This window comes from Mesoplodon densirostris, chromosome 14 (assembly GCF_025265405.1).
Source record: "Mesoplodon densirostris isolate mMesDen1 chromosome 14, mMesDen1 primary haplotype, whole genome shotgun sequence".
Lineage (NCBI taxonomy): Eukaryota > Metazoa > Chordata > Mammalia > Artiodactyla > Ziphiidae > Mesoplodon > Mesoplodon densirostris.
In genome coordinates, this window is record NC_082674.1 from 85,291,703 (window position 1) to 85,309,452 (window position 17,750).

At 39.0% G+C, this 17,750-nt stretch overlaps 1 protein-coding gene across 5 annotated transcripts in view; it reads right to left on the reverse strand.

The window, feature by feature from the left end:
* The window catches only part of CTNNA2 (catenin alpha 2), a 1,046,049-nt gene that overhangs the window by 918,078 nt on the left and 110,221 nt on the right, over nucleotides 1-17,750 (reverse strand). The window lies entirely within an intron of this gene.

Below are 17,750 nucleotides of genomic sequence, written 5' to 3' on the forward strand. Positions count from 1 at the left end.
TATATCTTCAGGTCATTTGCCTATTTTTGAATCTGATGGTTCCTCTTCTTATTGTTGAATTTTTTAGAGTTCTTTATATATTTTAGATACAAGTCCTTTATCAGATATGTGACATAAATATTTTCTTCCAGTTTATGATTTTTCTTCATTGTCTTTCACAGAAAAAAAGGTCTCAATTTTAAGTTCAACTTATCAATTTATCTTTCATCTATCATGCTTTTGGTGGTTCCATGTTTAAATTGCACTTCTATAGCCTGAAATCATCACCCTGTTTAATTATTTTGTATTAATTGTCTGTCTCTTATCAGAATGTAATATAGGCAGAGAATGTCTGTTTTCTTTCTTCTGTATTTTATATGCCCGACTCCGCAAATAGTACATGTGCTTAATAGATACTTAATAAATATTTGTTGAATTAGTCAATTAATGGACATGGAGCTCTTTCAGCATCAGTATGGACTTGAAATGACTAACAGAATGATGTTGCCAACTAAAAATTGTCTCTTACCATCTGGCTCTACAAGGATCAGGTCTCTAGCCACTGCAGTCACTGACCTTCAACACACCCTGAAAGGAGTTCAAAGCATAGATCAGGAATGAGGCACTCTTGTGCTCTGGGAAAAGCTGGCAGAACACGCTTCAGATAGTTAGATATTTTCAGGAAAAGATTTTATGAGCCCAATTTCTTGCATCCTCTCATATCTAGGAAAGCTTTAAAATCATTAATGGATGAGCAACAACCTTCTTGTGACTAGCAGCAACCCTCTGCCAAAATGTGCGCTTAAACGCATGTCTCCCCCTTCACCAAAATCACATATATGCCGACCACAACCTCCCCACTTCTTCGGAGCAGTTCCTCAGAGCTAGCCAAGAGGCTGTCTCCCAGGCTATAATGCTCATGTTGCCCCAAATAAAATCTAACTAACAACCTCCACGTTGTGCATTTTTTTCAGTCGACAATGTTAAGAGAACACATACAAAGTCTATTACAAATGGAGTAACAACCAATAAATGGAAGCTATTTTGTTTATTATTCTTGCTGAAAGATTACAGCATTTTAAAAACCCAAGGTCTCCAGAAAGAGGGGTGAGATGAAAGAATTGTCTACCATTATCTCCCAATATGTTGCAACAAGAGCCATAAACAGGGCTCCAGGTTGATGTGGCATATTCGTGGGCCCTCAACTAGTGCAAACTTTGGCTCATTGGTGTATTTTATTTAACAAAATATGCAATAGATAAAGCTACTGCAAATGTTAAAATCTGCATTAAGATGAACCCTAAAGCGTATGGCATTTTCACATTTATGCATGTTTTTCTTCATGATACTTTCATATCAAACCTTTTTATCATTTTTGTCATTGTATATATCTCTAGGTTTTTTGTATTTTTTTAACTTCTGATAGCAAAGCTTCTGAAAATTTATCTTATTCCTGGATAGCATCCTTTTCAATGGAAATAAATACTTTAGTTAAAGATGATGTATATAAAGATGTAATAAGTTTAGGCTATTAACGATTCTCAAACTTTGGAAGCATAAGATTCATTTGGGGTACTACGTGGAAATAAAGATTCCCAGTGTTACCCCAGACATACTGAATCTAGGTTTGTGGCTAGGCCCAGGAATATCAATTTTTTATGGACATTGCCCAACCTCACCCAGGTAATTCTGAACCAGGTGGTCTGTGAACTTCACTCTGAGAAACACTTGTGAAAGAAACATATGTAAAGGAGGGAAGCAGGTGTCATGGGAGGGACGGTGAACAGCAGTGTGGGGACACAACAAAGCATCACCAGATCCCTGACTCAGCTGCAGTCTGAGACTGCAGAGACACTCACCATACCAACTTCAAAGTCTGCCCTTACTTGATCTAATAAACATGCGCTCTATTACATTACTTGAATAATATTATTTTTTTACAGTAATGGATCCAACTCAGCAAAGTCCAGGCTCCAAGAAGTGAGACATGTGATGAGAAATGAGTTCTCTTTCTTTCTCATCTAGTTTTTGCCTCTCAAATCCTCATTTTCTGTCCTAGAATTCTCTTCTTCTCTGGAGGTGCACCCCTTCATTGGAAGCACCTGCTCCCCTAGCTCTCCAGCCATACAGGAGTGAAATATTACCCCATGACAAGAGGACCCCACATTCACAATACAGGAAAGTACTATCTATATAAGGGTAGTCAGGCTGCCGCACAGTACAGAAAAAGGAAGTTCAATATCTCTAGTAGACTCAAGCATTCAGGATGCAAAGAGTAGAGGCATAAAGCAAGGGATACCTGAGAAAAAGGACAAGCAGAGGAACATCAGAATCCTGATGTTGCAATACCTGCAGTGCTCCTCCTTAGAGAGGCTGACTTCTGTGGAAAGTGGGGTAGGAAAGAGGACACTCCCTTCCTTCTTCCCCACAGTTTTGCTTTACATATTAATAGGGCGGCTGGAGGAAAAGAGGCAGAACTGTGTGAAATTAGGAGCTTCTTGTCCAGGGAAATGGCCTCTGACTAGATCTCATCTGGGGAATTCACACAGCTGATGTAAATGGGAGTTGCTCTCAGACAGCTCATTCCACCAATACTGCATCCCAGTACCAAAGTGGATGGGGAAGGAGAAAGCTACCAGGTCATCAAGAGGCAAAGATTTATTCCTCCTCAGAGATGTGAGGACACCTTTCTCTTTCCCTCTGTTACTTTTTCTCAGTCTTGTTCTGTTTGTCTCTGCCCACTGTTCATCAGTTACTCAATAAATATTGATTGGGTAAAAAAATAATAGTAGTAGTGGAACTAGTTGATATAACCATATCACTCCACATTTGAAATTGTATCAAAACAAAGAAAAGCTTGAATGAACAGTGAAAGGTTTGACCATCTCTTTGATTTAGGAAACGCTTCCATGAAGAAGATACCTCTTTCATCTATCTGTACCACTTTTATCTATACCTCTTATCATTTTGCTCCATGAGATCCCCCTTAATGTTGGGTTAAGGCCATGTACATTTCTCTCTACACCCTGACCTGGCACACATCTTATTGGCAGGGCCATATCTTAATTGTTTTGATTTGTCTTGCCCAGACAGAGAGTGGGCTGTTGACAGAAGACTGAAAACCCAAGCAACTGTCCCAAGGCTTAAGAGGGTATGGAAATATAATAATGAAATAGCACAGAACCAACTGCTGTGTTACACCATTAAATTAATCTGCTTATTGGGCAAACATGAAGGACAATGCCTATCTTGACAGCTTTTGGATCTACTTCAAATCTAAGAAGATTCACAAAGACAATATGTGAGCATTCCATTGCTAGCAGATATTGTTACACACCAAATAAACAAATTAAATTTTAAAAATTCTTAGATATTTAAGCCTGTTATAAATTGGCCTTTTTAACTGCATCCAAGGAAGGAGTAACAGTCAGTTGTATTCAATAAAGAAAATCCCTTGAAACATGTGAGAGATTCACACAGATGCCAGTAACAGACAAAAAAATATAAAAGCATCTACAGCAGTGTTCAAATATCAGATATCCATGGTCCATTAAAACATCTCCTCTTTTATTCAAAATAATTGAGATCATTTCATCCAATCTGCTTTCGTTCTGATGTTTTCTATAAAACCCATTGTTGGGTATACCTCTCTTCCCTATTAGCTTTTTATTTTTATTATTTTTTTAATTAATTACTTATTTATTTACTTATTTATTTTTGTCTGCCTTGGGTCTTTGTGGCTGTGCGTGGGCTTTCTCTAGTTGTAGTGAGCGGGGGCTACTCTTCATTGAGGTGAGCGGGCTTCTCATTGTGGTGGCTTCTCTTGTTGCGGAGCATGGGCTCTAGGCGCACGGGCTTCAGTAGTTGTGTCACGTGGGCTCAGTGTGGCACATGGGCTTAGTTGCTCCATGGCATGTGGGATCTTCCCGGACCAGGGCTTGACCCCGTGTGCCCTGCATTGGCAGGCGGATTCTTAACCACTGCGCCACCAGGGAAATCCCCTACTAGCTTTTCAGATAAAGAAGTCTGCATCACCTCATGCAACCAAGCTACATTTTGTCCCTTTGTATCCACAATTCGTCTCACCAGTGGCTCCCTCTCTTGATACAGACTCTGATACTTCTGATTTGGGCTGAACAAAATAAGCAAGCAAGCAAGGAAACAATCATACTCTTTGCTTGTCTGTGAAAATCTTCAAGATCATGCATTAAGTACTCACGTGTGCCAGACACTCTGCCAGTCTCCAGAGGTACACAAAATAATAACATGTGGTCCTTCACTTGAGTCTCAGACTATCTTCAGGGGCAAAAAGAAATATGTGCAGTATATAGTGTAATGATGACCAAAGAAGGGGATGGGTAACTTTCCTGCCTACATTCTTTACTTCACCAATCTACTCTGTTCTTTCAGCATCTTTTTATCTAGCAATTGTCCTTGCAGCTTCCTGAAAATGTACTTTAAATAGAATTAATGACATCTTTCTAGCAAAATCTAAGGCGTTTTCTCATTAATCATCCTCCATGATCTCAGAAGAGTTTGACATGATTGCAACAACATTCGAGAGTCTGGATTGATCACTATCTTTTTTGCAAAGTATTCTATTCTCTTGGATTTCAGGATTCTGTACTATCTTTGTTCCCTGGTCACATTTCAAGGCATGCCTTCCCTCTCTGATTCATGTCTATCCCATTTTCAACCTTAACTCAAGATTTTCTTCCAAAACTAAACCTCTTCTCTTCTCTATCTATTGGTAAGTACTCAAAGAAAGCTCTGATTCTGAAACCTTCATTTATCAACTTCAAAAACTTTCAAATTTCTGTTTCCCCAAACTTCCATTTCCATAGCATTAACCATCTGCTAAGCAGTTCCACTCATCCATCAATGTTTAAAATCAAATTGGTCCTCCCTTCCCACCCCTGTCATCCCTGAAGATGTCCCGATTAAGTTGTCTAAGGCCAAAAATGTAGAATAAATATTGACTTTTGTCTCTTCCCTTCAACAAGTGGCAAACCTTTTATTCTATTTTGCAATGTCTATAACATTTAGTTGCTTATTTCTATTCCCACAGCCATCACCCCAATCCCAGCCTCTCAAAGTATGTTTCGTTTTTTTTTTTCTTTGCAATATTACAATAATACCTAAGCAATCTGAGTCCAGTTTTCCTCTGATTTAGTCAACTGTTCATTTAGTTGCCAAATGAATCTCTCTAAAACATCACTTAAATGGGTAAAAATCAAACTTCTAACTTCCTTCCTTCCTGTCTCTCTTTCAGCATGTTGTCTACATGTCACCTAGTTCCTGAACTTCCTAATCTGGTCCCCTTCCATCATTTTACACATAGTTCTAACTACGCCTGAATATGAACATTTTCATCAAATCAGGGTTTCTATATCCATTCTCCAATTATCAATGCCACTCATATCTTTGTCTTTTAAAATCAGATTGTTTAAATCTGAAATGTTTACCCCACTAGCCCTCACAAATTTTTAAACAATCCTCAGACATCACTTCCTTCTTGCTAATTCCAACTACATGGCTTTCTTTTACAACATTAAATATTTCACTGTTCTACAGATTTAGTTCTACTATATACTTGTATTATAGTTATATTATATACTCAACATATTCCCTGAATGCCTACAGAATGTCAGGCATGGTAAAACATCATTTGGCATAGAATTATATCTATCCATAACATCTTAATATAGAATATCAGGCTGTCCCTGCTATATGTCTTCCCTATCTAACTCTATGTAAGCTACAAGCTCATAAATCTCATAAAATGACTGATTACTATCAGCTCACTAAAGTGAACCAGTAGCTAACATAGACTGATGAGTCATCCAAGTGGTGCTGATGAGAAAGAAGCAAATTACTCTATTTCTTTTCAAATCGGCTGCACAAAAGAATCACCTGGGGAGCTTTAAAAACCTCAATGCCTGGGTTGCACCCCAGAGTTCCTGGCTTAAATGATAAGGCTCGAGGCCTAGATGTCAAGAATTTCCAAATCTCCTCAGGTGATTCTAACATTTGCTAAAATTTGAGAACCGAGAGATTAACCCATAGTTAAGAAACTAGAGTCTTCAATACAGGGAGAGCTTGGTAGTAAACATTAAAAATGTTTTGGCATTCTTTGTCCCAAAGCTGGCCAGAGCTTCAATATGAAGACCTGATTCAAATAACTCTCTCTGCAATCCCCAGTAGCAGTTTTTCTATGTAGAGTTCACAGGCTGCACAACTATCCAATCATAGTTTGCTGGGACCACTTACAACTACCACTAATTCTAAGCCACACTGAGCTATTCAATCCTCCTCAGGAGACTGCTAGACACTGATTCAGCTCTCCAGGATCCTGGGTCTAAGATTGATCATTAATAGGAAGAAAAGCTATTTTCTTAAAGAGTACAGATTGATTTCATAAATTATAATGAATAAATTTACTCTGACATTTATGTAAAATTTAATTTCTCAAAAATCCTTGTGACTTCATTATGTAAAACAACCTAATGAAGCAAACACAACAATTATTGTCTGTTTTTGAAAAATGGAGACACTGAGGCTGAAAGTGGTTAAGTGATTTAGCTTAAATCATATAGTCAATGTCCAAAGTAACACTGGAAGTCAGATATATTAATCAAACATCCAATGCTCTGCTAACTTCATATGTAAACCTCTTTGAATATCACCTGTCATGTGCTACAGCATCATGCCAGGTCTTTTAAGAGCAGAAAGAAATCCACACACATTATTGGTCCTATCTTAATGAAGTTTAAACTTAAATTAAGAAGACAATATACATATATGTAGTACTTTACTACATAAAGACAATATACATATATGTAGTACTTTACTACATAAAGACCAACCATCTTTACCCAAGTCTAAAATATCCCATCTTTATCCAAATCAAAAATATCAGTGTTCTAAGCTTTGAATACGATTTCTCTTTTTTATATATATTTAGGTAATTTATTTTGTTACTTGTTTTTAATAGAAATGCTGTCATAAACCTGCTCAAATACCTTTTTTTGCAATTTATAACTTAGAGTACAGTAAAATCTTCTACTGAAATATTCTAGGGTAAAGATACCGTCACCTGAACTTCCGGGTAAGATGGCGGAAGAGTAAGACGTGGAGATCACCTTCCTCCCCACAGATACACCAGAAATACAGCTACACGTGGAACAACTCCTACAGAACACCTACTGAACGCTGGCAGAAGACCCCAGACCTCCCAAAAGGCAAGAAACTCCCCACATACCTGGGTAGGGCAAAGCAGAGAGATTCCCGCACAGAGGAGCGGTGCCGAGCAGCACTCACCAGCCCGAGAGGCTTGTCTGCTCCCCCGCCGGGGCGGGCGGCGCTGGAGCTGAGGCTCGGGCTTCGGTCAGAGCGCAGGAAGAGGACTGGGGCTGGCGGCGAGAACTCAGCCTGAAGGGGGCTAATGTGTCACAGCTAGCCGGGAGGGAGTCCGGGAAAACTCTGGAGCTGCCGAAGAGGCAGGAGACTTATTCTTCCCTCTTGGTTTCCTGGTGCGCGAGGAGAGGGGATTAAGAGCGCCGCGTAAAGGAGCTCCAGAGACGGGCGCGAGTCGCGGCTGAAAGCGCGGAGCCCAGAGACGGGCGTGGGACGCTGGGGCTGCTGCTGCCGCCGCCAAGAAGCCTGTGTGCGAGCGCAGGTCACTGTCCACACCGCCCTTCCGGGAGCCTGTGCAGCCTGCCACTGCCGGGGTCCCGGGATCCAGGGGCGGCTTCCCTGGGAGAACGCACGGCGCGCCTCGGGCTGGTGCAACGTCACGCCGACCTCTGCCGCTGCAGGCTCGCCCCGCACTACGAGCCCCTCCCTCCCGCCCGGCCTGAGTGAGCCAGAGTCCCCGAAGAGGCTGCTCCTTTAACCCTGTCCTGTCTGAGCGAAGAACAGACGCCCTCCGGCGACCTACATGCAGAGGCGGGGCCAAATCCAAAGCTGAGACCCAGGAGCTGTGAGAACAAAGAAGAGAAAGGGAAACCTCTCCCAGCAGCCTCAGAAGCAGCGGATTAAAGCTCCACAATCAACTTCATGTACCCTGCATCTGTGGAATACACGAATAGACAACAAATTATCCCAAATTGAGGAGCCAGGAGTCAGTGCTGTGCCTCTGAGGTGGGAGAGCGAACTTCAGGACACTGGTCCACAAGAGACCTCCCAGCTCCACATAATATCAAACGGCGAAAATCTTCCAGAGATCTCCATCTCAACACCAGCACCCAGCTTCACTCAACGACCAGCAAGCTACAGTGCTGGACACCCTATGCCAAACAACTAGCAAGACAGGAACACAATGCCACCCATTAGCAGAGAGGCTGCCTCAAATCATAAAAAGTCCGCAAACACCCCAAAACACACCACCAGACGTGGACCTGCCCACCAGAAAGACAAGATCCAGCCTCATCCACCAGAACACAGGCAGTAGTCCCCTCCACCAAGAAGCCTACACAACCCACTAAACCAACCTTAGCCACTGGGGACAGACACCAAAAACAACGGGAACTACGAACCTGCAGCCTGCAAAAAGGAGACCCCAAACACAGTAACATAAGCAAAATGAGAAGACAGAAAAACACACAGCAGGAGAAGGAGCAAGATAAAAACCCACCAGACCTAACAAATGAAGAGGTAATAGGCAGTCTATCTGAAAAAGAATTCAGAATAATGATGGTAAAGATGATCAAAAATCTTGGAAATAGAATAGACAAAATGCAATAAACAGTTAACAAGGACCTAGAAGAACTAAAGACGAATCAAGCATCGATTAAAAACACAATAAATGAAATAAAAAACACTCTAGATGGGATCAATAGCAGAATAACTGAGGCAGAAGAACGGATAAGTGAGGTGGAAGATAAAATAGTGGAAATAACAGCTGCACAGCAAAATAAAGAAAAAAGAATGAAAAGAACAGAGGACAGTCTCAGAGACCTCTGGGACAACATTAAACGCACCAACATTCGAATTATAGGGGTTCCAGAAGAAGAAGAGAAAAAGAAAGGGACTGAGAAAATATTTGAAGAGATTATAGTTGAAAACTTCCCTAATATGGGAAAGGAAATAGTTAATCAACTCCAGGAGGCACAGAGAGTCCCATACAGAATAAATCCAAGGAGAAATACACCAAGACACATATTAATCAAACTGTCAAAAATTAAACACAAAGAAATCATATTAAAAGCAGCAAGGCAAAAACAACAAATAACACACAAGGGAATCCCCATCAGGATAACAGCTGATCTCTCAGCAGAAACTCTACAAGCCAGAAGGGAGTGGCAGGACATACTTAAAGTGATGAAGGAGAAAAACCTGCAACCAAGATTTCTCTACCCAGCAAGGATCTCATTCAGATTTGATGGAGAAATTAAAACCTTTACAGACAAGCAAAAGCTGAGAGAGTTCAGCACCACCAAACCAGCTTTACAACAAATGCTAAAGGAACTTCTCTAGGCAAGAAACACAACAGAAGGAAAAGAACTACAATAACGAACCCAAAACAATTAAGAAAATGGGAATAGGAACATACATATCAATAATTACCTTAAATGTAAATGGACTAAATGCTCCCACCAAAAGACACAGACTGGCTGAATGGATACAAAAACAAGACCCATATATATGCTGTCTACAAGAGACCCACTTCAGACCTAGAGACACATACAGACTGAAAGTAAGGGGATGGAAAAAGATATTCCATGCAAATGGAAACCAAAAGAAAGCTGGAGTAGCAATTCTCATATCAGACAAAATAGACTTTAAAATAAAGACTACTAGAAGAGACAAAGAAGGACACTACATAATGATCAAGGGATCAATCCAAGAAGAAGATATAACAATTGTAAATATTTATGCACCAAACATAGGAGCACCTCAATACATAAGGGAAATATTAACAGCCATAAAAGGAGAAATCGACAGTAACACAATCATAGTAGGGGACTTTAACACCCCACTTTCACCAATGGACAGGTCATCCAAAATGAAAATAAATAAGGAAACACAAGCTTTAAATGATACATTAAACAAGATGGACTTAATTGATATTTATAGGACATTCCATCCAAAAACAACAGAATACACATTTTTCTCAAGTGCTCATGGAACATTCTCCAGGATAGATCATATCTAGGGTCACAAATCAAGCCTTGGTAAATTTAAGAAAATTGAAATTGTATCAAGTATCTTTTCCGACCACAATGCTATGAGACTAGATATCAATTACAGGAAAAGAGCTGTAAAACATACAAACACATGGAGGCCTAACAATACACTACTTAATAACGAAGTGATCACTGAAGAAATCAAAGAGGAAATTAAAAAATACCTAGAAACAAATGACAATGGAGACACGACGACCCAAAACCTATGGGATGCAGCAAAAGCAGTTCTAAGAGGGAAGTTTATGGCAATACAATCCCACCTTAAGAAACAGGAAATATCTCGAATAAACAACCTAACCTTGCACCTAAAGCAATTAGAGAAAGAAGAACAAAAACATCCCAAAGTTAGCAGAAGGAAAGAAATCATAAAGATCAGATCAGAAATAAATGAAAAAGAAATGAAGGAAACGATAGCAAAGATCAATAAAACTAAAAGCTGGTTCTTTGAGAAGATAAACAAAATTGATAAACCATTAGCCAGACTCATCAAGAAAAAAAGGGAGAAGACTCAAATCAATAGAATTAGAAATGAAAAAGGAGAAGTAACAACTGACACTGCAGAAATACAAAAGATCATGAGAGATTACTATAAGCAACTCTATGCCAATAAAATGGACAACCTGGAAGAAATGGACAAATTCTTAGAAATGCACAACCTGCCAAGACTGAATCAGGAAGAAAGAGAAAATATGAACAGACCAATCACAAGCACTGAAATTGAAACTGTGATTAAAAATCTTCCAACAAACAAAAGCCCAGGACCAGATGGCTTCACAGGCGAATTCTATCAAGCATTTAGAGAAGAGCTAACACCTATCCTTCTCAAACTCTTCCAAAATATAGCAGAGGGAGGAACACTCCCAAACTGATTCTACGAGGCCACCATCACCTTGATACCAAAACCAGACAAGGATGTCACAAAGAAAGAAAACTACAGGCCAATATCACTGATGAACATAGATGCAAAAATCCTCAACAAAATACTAGCAAACAGAATCCAACAGCACATTAAAAGGATCATACACCATGATCAAGTGGGGTTTATTCCAGGAATGCAAGGATTCTTCAATATACGCAAATCAATCAATGTGATACACCATATTAACAAACTGAAGGAGAAAAACCATATGATCATCTCAATAGATGCAGAGAAAGCTTTTGACAAAATTCAACACCCATTTATGATAAAAACCCTGCAGAAAGTAGGCATAGAGGGAACTTTCCTCAACATAATAAAGGCCATATATGACAAACCCACAGCCAGCATCGTCCTCAATGGTGAAAAACTGAAACCATTTCCACTAAGATCAGGAACAAGACAAGGTTGCCCACTCTCACCACTCTTATTCAACATAGTTTTGGAAGTCTTAGCCACAGCAATCAGAGAAGAAAAGGAAATAAAAGGAATCCAAATGGGAAAAGAAGAAGTAAAGCTGTCACTGTTTGCAGATGACATGATACTATACATAGAGAATCCTAAAGATGCTACCAGAAAACTACTAGAGCTAATCAATGAATTTGGTAAAGTAGCAGGATACAAAATTAATGCACAGAAATCTCTGGCATTCCTATATACTAATGATGAAAAATCTGAAAGTGAAATCAAGGAAACACTCCCATTTACCACTGCAACAAAAAGAATAAAATATCTAGGAATAAACCTACCTAAGGAGACAAAAGACCTGTATGCAGAAAATTATAAGACACTGATGAAAGAAATTAAAGATGATACAAATAGATGGAGAAATGTACCATGTTCTTGGATTGGAAGAATCAACATTGTGAAAATGACTCTACTACCCAAAGCAATCTACAGATTCAATGCAATACCTATCAAACTACCAATGGCATTTTTCACAGAACTAGAACAAAAAATTTCACAATTTGTATGGAAACACAAAAGACCCCGAATAGCCAAAGCAATCTTGAGAACGAAAAATGGAGCTGGAGGAATCAGGCTCCCTGACTTCAGACTATACTACAAAGCTACAGTAATCAAGACAGTATGGTACTGGCACAAAAACAGAAAGATAGATCAATGGAACAGGATAGAAAGCCCAGAGATAAACCCATGGACATATGGTCACCTTATCTTTGATAAAGGAGGCAGGAATGTACAGTGGAGAAAGGACAGTCTCTTCAATAAGTGGTGCTGGGAAAACTGGACAGGGACATGTAAAAGTATGAGATTAGATCACTCCCTAACACCATACACAAAAATTAGCTCAAAATGGATTAAAGACCTAAATGTAAGGCCAGACACTATCAAACTCCTAGAGGAAAACATAGGCAGAACACTCTATGACATAAATCACAGCAAGATCCTTTTTGACCCACCTCCTAGAGAAATGGAAATAAAGACAAAAATAAACACATGGGACCTAATGAAACTTCAAAGCTTTTGCACAGCAAAGGAAACCATAAACAAGACGAAAAGACAACCCTCAGAATGGGAGAAAATATTTGCAAATGAAGCAACTGACAAAGGATTAATCTCCAAAATTTATAAGCAGCTCATGCAGCTCAGTAGCAAAAAAACAAACAACCCAATCCAAAAATGGGCAGAAGACCTAAATAGACATTTCTCCACAGAAGATATACAGACAGCCAACAAACACATGAAAGGATGCTCAACATCTTTACTCATTAGAGAAATGCAAATCAAAACTACAATGAGATATCATCTCACACCAGTCAGAATGGCCATCATCAAAAAATCTAGAAACAATAAATGCTGGAGAGGGTGTGGAAAAAAGGGAACACTCTTGCACTGCTGGTGGGAATGTGAATTGGTACAGCCACTATGGAGAACGGTATGGAGGTTCCTTAAAAAACTACAAATAGAACTACCATATGACCCAGCAATCCCACTACTGGGCATATACCCTGAGAAAACCATAATTCAAAAAGAGACATGTACCAAAATGTTCATAGCAGCCCTATTTACAATAGCCCGGAGATGGAAACAACCTAAGTGTCCATCATCGGATGAATGGATAAAGAAGATGTGGCACATATATACAATGGAATATTACTCAGCCATAAAAAGAAATGAAATTGAGCTATTTGTAATGAGGTGGATGGACCTAGAGTCTGTCATACAGAGTGAAGTAAGTCAGAAAGAGAAAGACAAATACTGTATGCTGACACATATATATGGAATTTAAGAAAAAAATGTCATCAAGAACATAGGGGTAAGACAGGAATAAAGACACAGACCTACTAGAGCATGGACTTGAGGATATGGGGAGGGGGAAGGGTAAGCTGTGACAAAGTGAAAGAGCGGCATGGACATATATACACTACCAAACGTAAGGTAGATAGCTAGTGGGAAGCAGCCGCATAGCACAGGGAGATCAGCTCGGTTCTTTGTGACCGCCTGGAGGGGTGGGATAGGGAGGGTGGGAGGGAGACGCAAAAGGGAGGGGATATGGGAACATATGTATATGTATAACTGATTAAATTTGTAAAATAAAAAAAAATAAAAAATAAAAAAAAATAAAAAATAAAAAAAAAGATACCGTCACCTGGGCTTCCCTGTTGGTGCAGTGGTTGAGAGTCTGCCTGCCGATGCAGGGGGCACAGGTTCGTGCCCCGGTCCGGGAAGATCCCACATGCCGTGGAGCGGCTGGCCCCGTGAGCTATGGCCGCTGGGCCTGCGCGTCCGGAGCCTGTGCTCCACAGCGAGGGGAGGCCGCAGCAGTGAGAGGCCCGCGTATTGCAAAAAAAAAAAAAAAAAAAAAAAAAAGATACCATCATCACTCATACTGAGAACTTTAAAAAACCTGACATGCAGCCTAGGATTAAATATATATTTTTTAAATGATAAAGAAATTCAAACAACACTAAGTTTAACCCTATGAGATACAATAATGACATAGTTAAATAGATAATTTCATATATAATCTTACCAGATTAAAGTAATTATAATCATGAATGTTGTGAAACTTCAAAAGAACAATAAATCGTTCTATATTAAAAATCTGAAAATGGAGATGTACAATACTAAAACTTCAGGCATTTACTCAGGCTGAAAATGTTATTTTAAAAGTGGCAATCCTGGGACTTCCCTGGTGGCACACTGGTTAAGAATCCACCTGCCAATGCAGGGGACATGGGTTCGAGCCCTGGTCCAGGAAGATCCCACATGCTGTACAGCAACTAAGCCCCTGCGCTCTAGAGCCCGTGGAGTGACAACTACTGAAGCCCGCATGACTAGAGTCTGTGCTCTGCAACAAAAGAAGCCTCCGCAATGAGAAGCCCATGCACTGCAACGAAGAGTAGCCCCCGCTCACCGCAACTAGAGAAAACCTGCACACGGCAACCAAGACCCAATGCAGCCAAAAATTAATTAATTAATTAATTAAAATTTTAAAGTGGCAATACTTTTGGCCATTTGATCTAAAAAAGCAAAAACAACTCAATAGTAAAAGATATCTAGTAGATTTAATTGTGAAAGTATACATCATTTAATAAATAACCATGTGTGGATGCTAGAGCCACTTTAAAGGAAGAAACTGTTTCTAAATGTCAGTTTTCATAATTTCTGAATATCATCTTATGTATTAGAAAGTAGATTTCTATGATGGAAGGAAAGATACTATGTTTCAAACTTTCTAAATACACACCTGCCTTACTCCTCACTTACTCTCCCAAGTTCCTTTCTCCCCATCTCTCTCTGAAAGTCAACTCAGCCTCTCACTTACAAATAAAATCTGGGTAATGGGCAAATAGAAAATTTGGGCAAAGCCAGACAGGCTACAGCTATTACACAACAAATAACCGAGTTGGGACAGAAAGCAGAAAAGAGAGCCTGTGGGTACAGAACTGGAAGTTGGGTGTGAGGACCTTGTTCTCAGGGAGAAGAAGCACAGACATCTGAAGTGTATTTGAGACTGAGAGGCTTTTGAAGATGAGAGAAACACAAGAGAATGTCAAAGGCTTCTGCCAATAAAATTTGTTACTGTGCAAATATAACAACGTTTCCTTGAATTTGACCCTGTTCAGAAAAGGACATGTGGCAGTTAGGTTTTAAACAGGCAACACATAAGCATCATTTCTTATGCTTAATTTTTCTGTAACAAGAAATGGGTAACATAATGAAAATTTAAAATATCCTCTAGAATAACAACCATGATAAGCTGTCCTAAATTAACATATTTATAATATCTCACTCTAATATTCCTAGAACAGTCTGGCCAAGAACTATGTTGGTTATAATATTATGTCCACAAAACACCATTTCATACAAGCTTTGAGAAATCTAAAAATAATTTCTACAGAAGGTGTGAAAACTAACTTCTAAGGAAAAGATAAGGGAGAGCTAAGAGGTTGCTGAGGAAACTAAATGAGAAAATGTGTCTTGTCTGATAACAGATAAATCTTTGAGAAAATGGCCTAGAGACCAGTTAATAAAAACCCTCAGTACTAGGGAGAGGTTGACTATATTGATGGTGGTGATGGTTTCATGGTGCACACACCTGTTAAAACTTATCAAATTGTACATTTTAATGTGTGAAATGTATTATCTGTCAGTCAACCAAAAAAACAAACAAACAAACAAACAAAACTAGCCAGGCTACAGATGCATGAACACGTGTCCATCTGCAATTCAGAAGCAGTACCAGTTTTCAATAGCACTTGGAAACTTGGAAGCTATCATGTTGCTAAAACGCATACACAAATATACTCCATCCACATGAGATGAAATATGTAAAATTTAACACTTCAAATTAAAATAACAATTTACATGAGTGTAATGTAAATAAAATTCACTTTTAGGGGGAAGAAGATGGCAGTATGAAGAAGGGTTGTTATTTCCAGGGGCCAAATATCCATCTGCGAATTTAAAAAGTGGTTGGTTTGCAAGAAGAAAGGGGATAGAACACTCACTCATCTATTCCTTCATTCATTCAACAAATATTTATTGAAGTCTGATGAGAGCTAAGCATTGCAAATCAATGACCGCAAAAGAGACAGATTGTGTTCTCTACCTTCATTAATTTCTAGTGTGGCAGAGAAAAAAGTTATCAATGAAGTCACCTCACAAAAATTAAATTATCCTGTGGAAAGTGACAAGGAAAAATCCATGAAGAAGTGTGACAGGAGAGTCAGGGAAGGTTTCCCTGGGAAAGTGTTCTTTGAGCTGGGATATGCAGAATGAGTCATCCTTAACTGTGAGAGAGAAGACAGCATGTATAAAGACCCCGGGACAGGTAAAACATGGTGCTTCTGAATAACTAAAACAGAAATTGGTGAATTTAAGAGATATTTAGGAGTTAAAATCTATGGGTCTTGTAATAAACTGTATTTGGAAGGAGACGGAAGTAGCAAGAATGATACCAAGATTTCTGCAAGTGGATACGTATGTGTGGCATTCATTAGATAGGAAACGGAGGACACAGGCCAGGCTGGGGGTAGGTGCCTGTTCTAATTTCATGGTGTCTTAGAATTTTCAACTAAAGCCACTGAACAAGACTACATCAAAATTAAAAACTTCCGCGCATCAAAGGACACAATCAACAGAGTGAAAAAGTAGCCTACAGAATGGGAGAAAACATTTGCAAAACAATATCTGATAAGGGGTCAATACCTAGAACTCTTATCTACAATAACAACAGTAATAGAATAAATAACCTGAGTGAAGAATAGGCAAAAGGCTTAAATAAACATTTCTCCAAGGAAGATATAAATATGGCCAATAAGCATATGAAATGATGCTCAGTATAACTAATCATTAGAGAAATGCAAATCAAAACCACAGTATCACCTCACATCCATTATGATGACTACAAAAAAAAAAAAAAAGAAAATAACAAGCATTGTCAAGGATGTGGAGAAACTGGAACCCTTGTTCACTGTTAGTGGAAGTGTAAAATGGTACAGCTGCTATGGAAAACAATCTGGAGGTTTCTCAAAGAATTAAAAATAGAACTACCATAGGATCCATCAATACCACCTCTGGGTGTAAATCCAAAAGAACTGAAAGCAGGGTAATGAAGAGATTATTTATATACACATGTTCATAGCAGGATTATTCACAATAGCCAAAAGGTGAAAGGGACACAAATGTCCATCAATGGATGAATGGATAAAGAAAATACCATATAAATATACGATAGAATATTATATAGCCCTAAAAAGGAAGGACATTTTGACACATACTACAACATGGATAAACCTGGAGGACATTATGCTAAGTGAAATAGGCCAGTTACAAAAAGAAACACGCTATATGATTCCACTTATATAAGGCATCTAGAGTAGTAAAACGCATAGAAAAAGAAAGTCAAATAATGGTTGCCAGGAGCTAGAGGGAAGGCGAAATTGGGGGTTGTTTAACAGGTATAGAATTTCAGTTTTACAAGAGTTCTGCAGATGGGCTACTCAACCATGTGAATATACTTTACATGACTAAACTCTACACTTAAAATGATTAAGATGATATATTTTATGTTATATGTATTTCACCACAATTAATTTTTTTTAAATATGCTGAATAAATATTGATAGCATTAGAGATATTTTGCTAGCTATATAATTGATCAGTCGGTAGCTAGCTAACCAGAGAGAGAGATTTTTGAG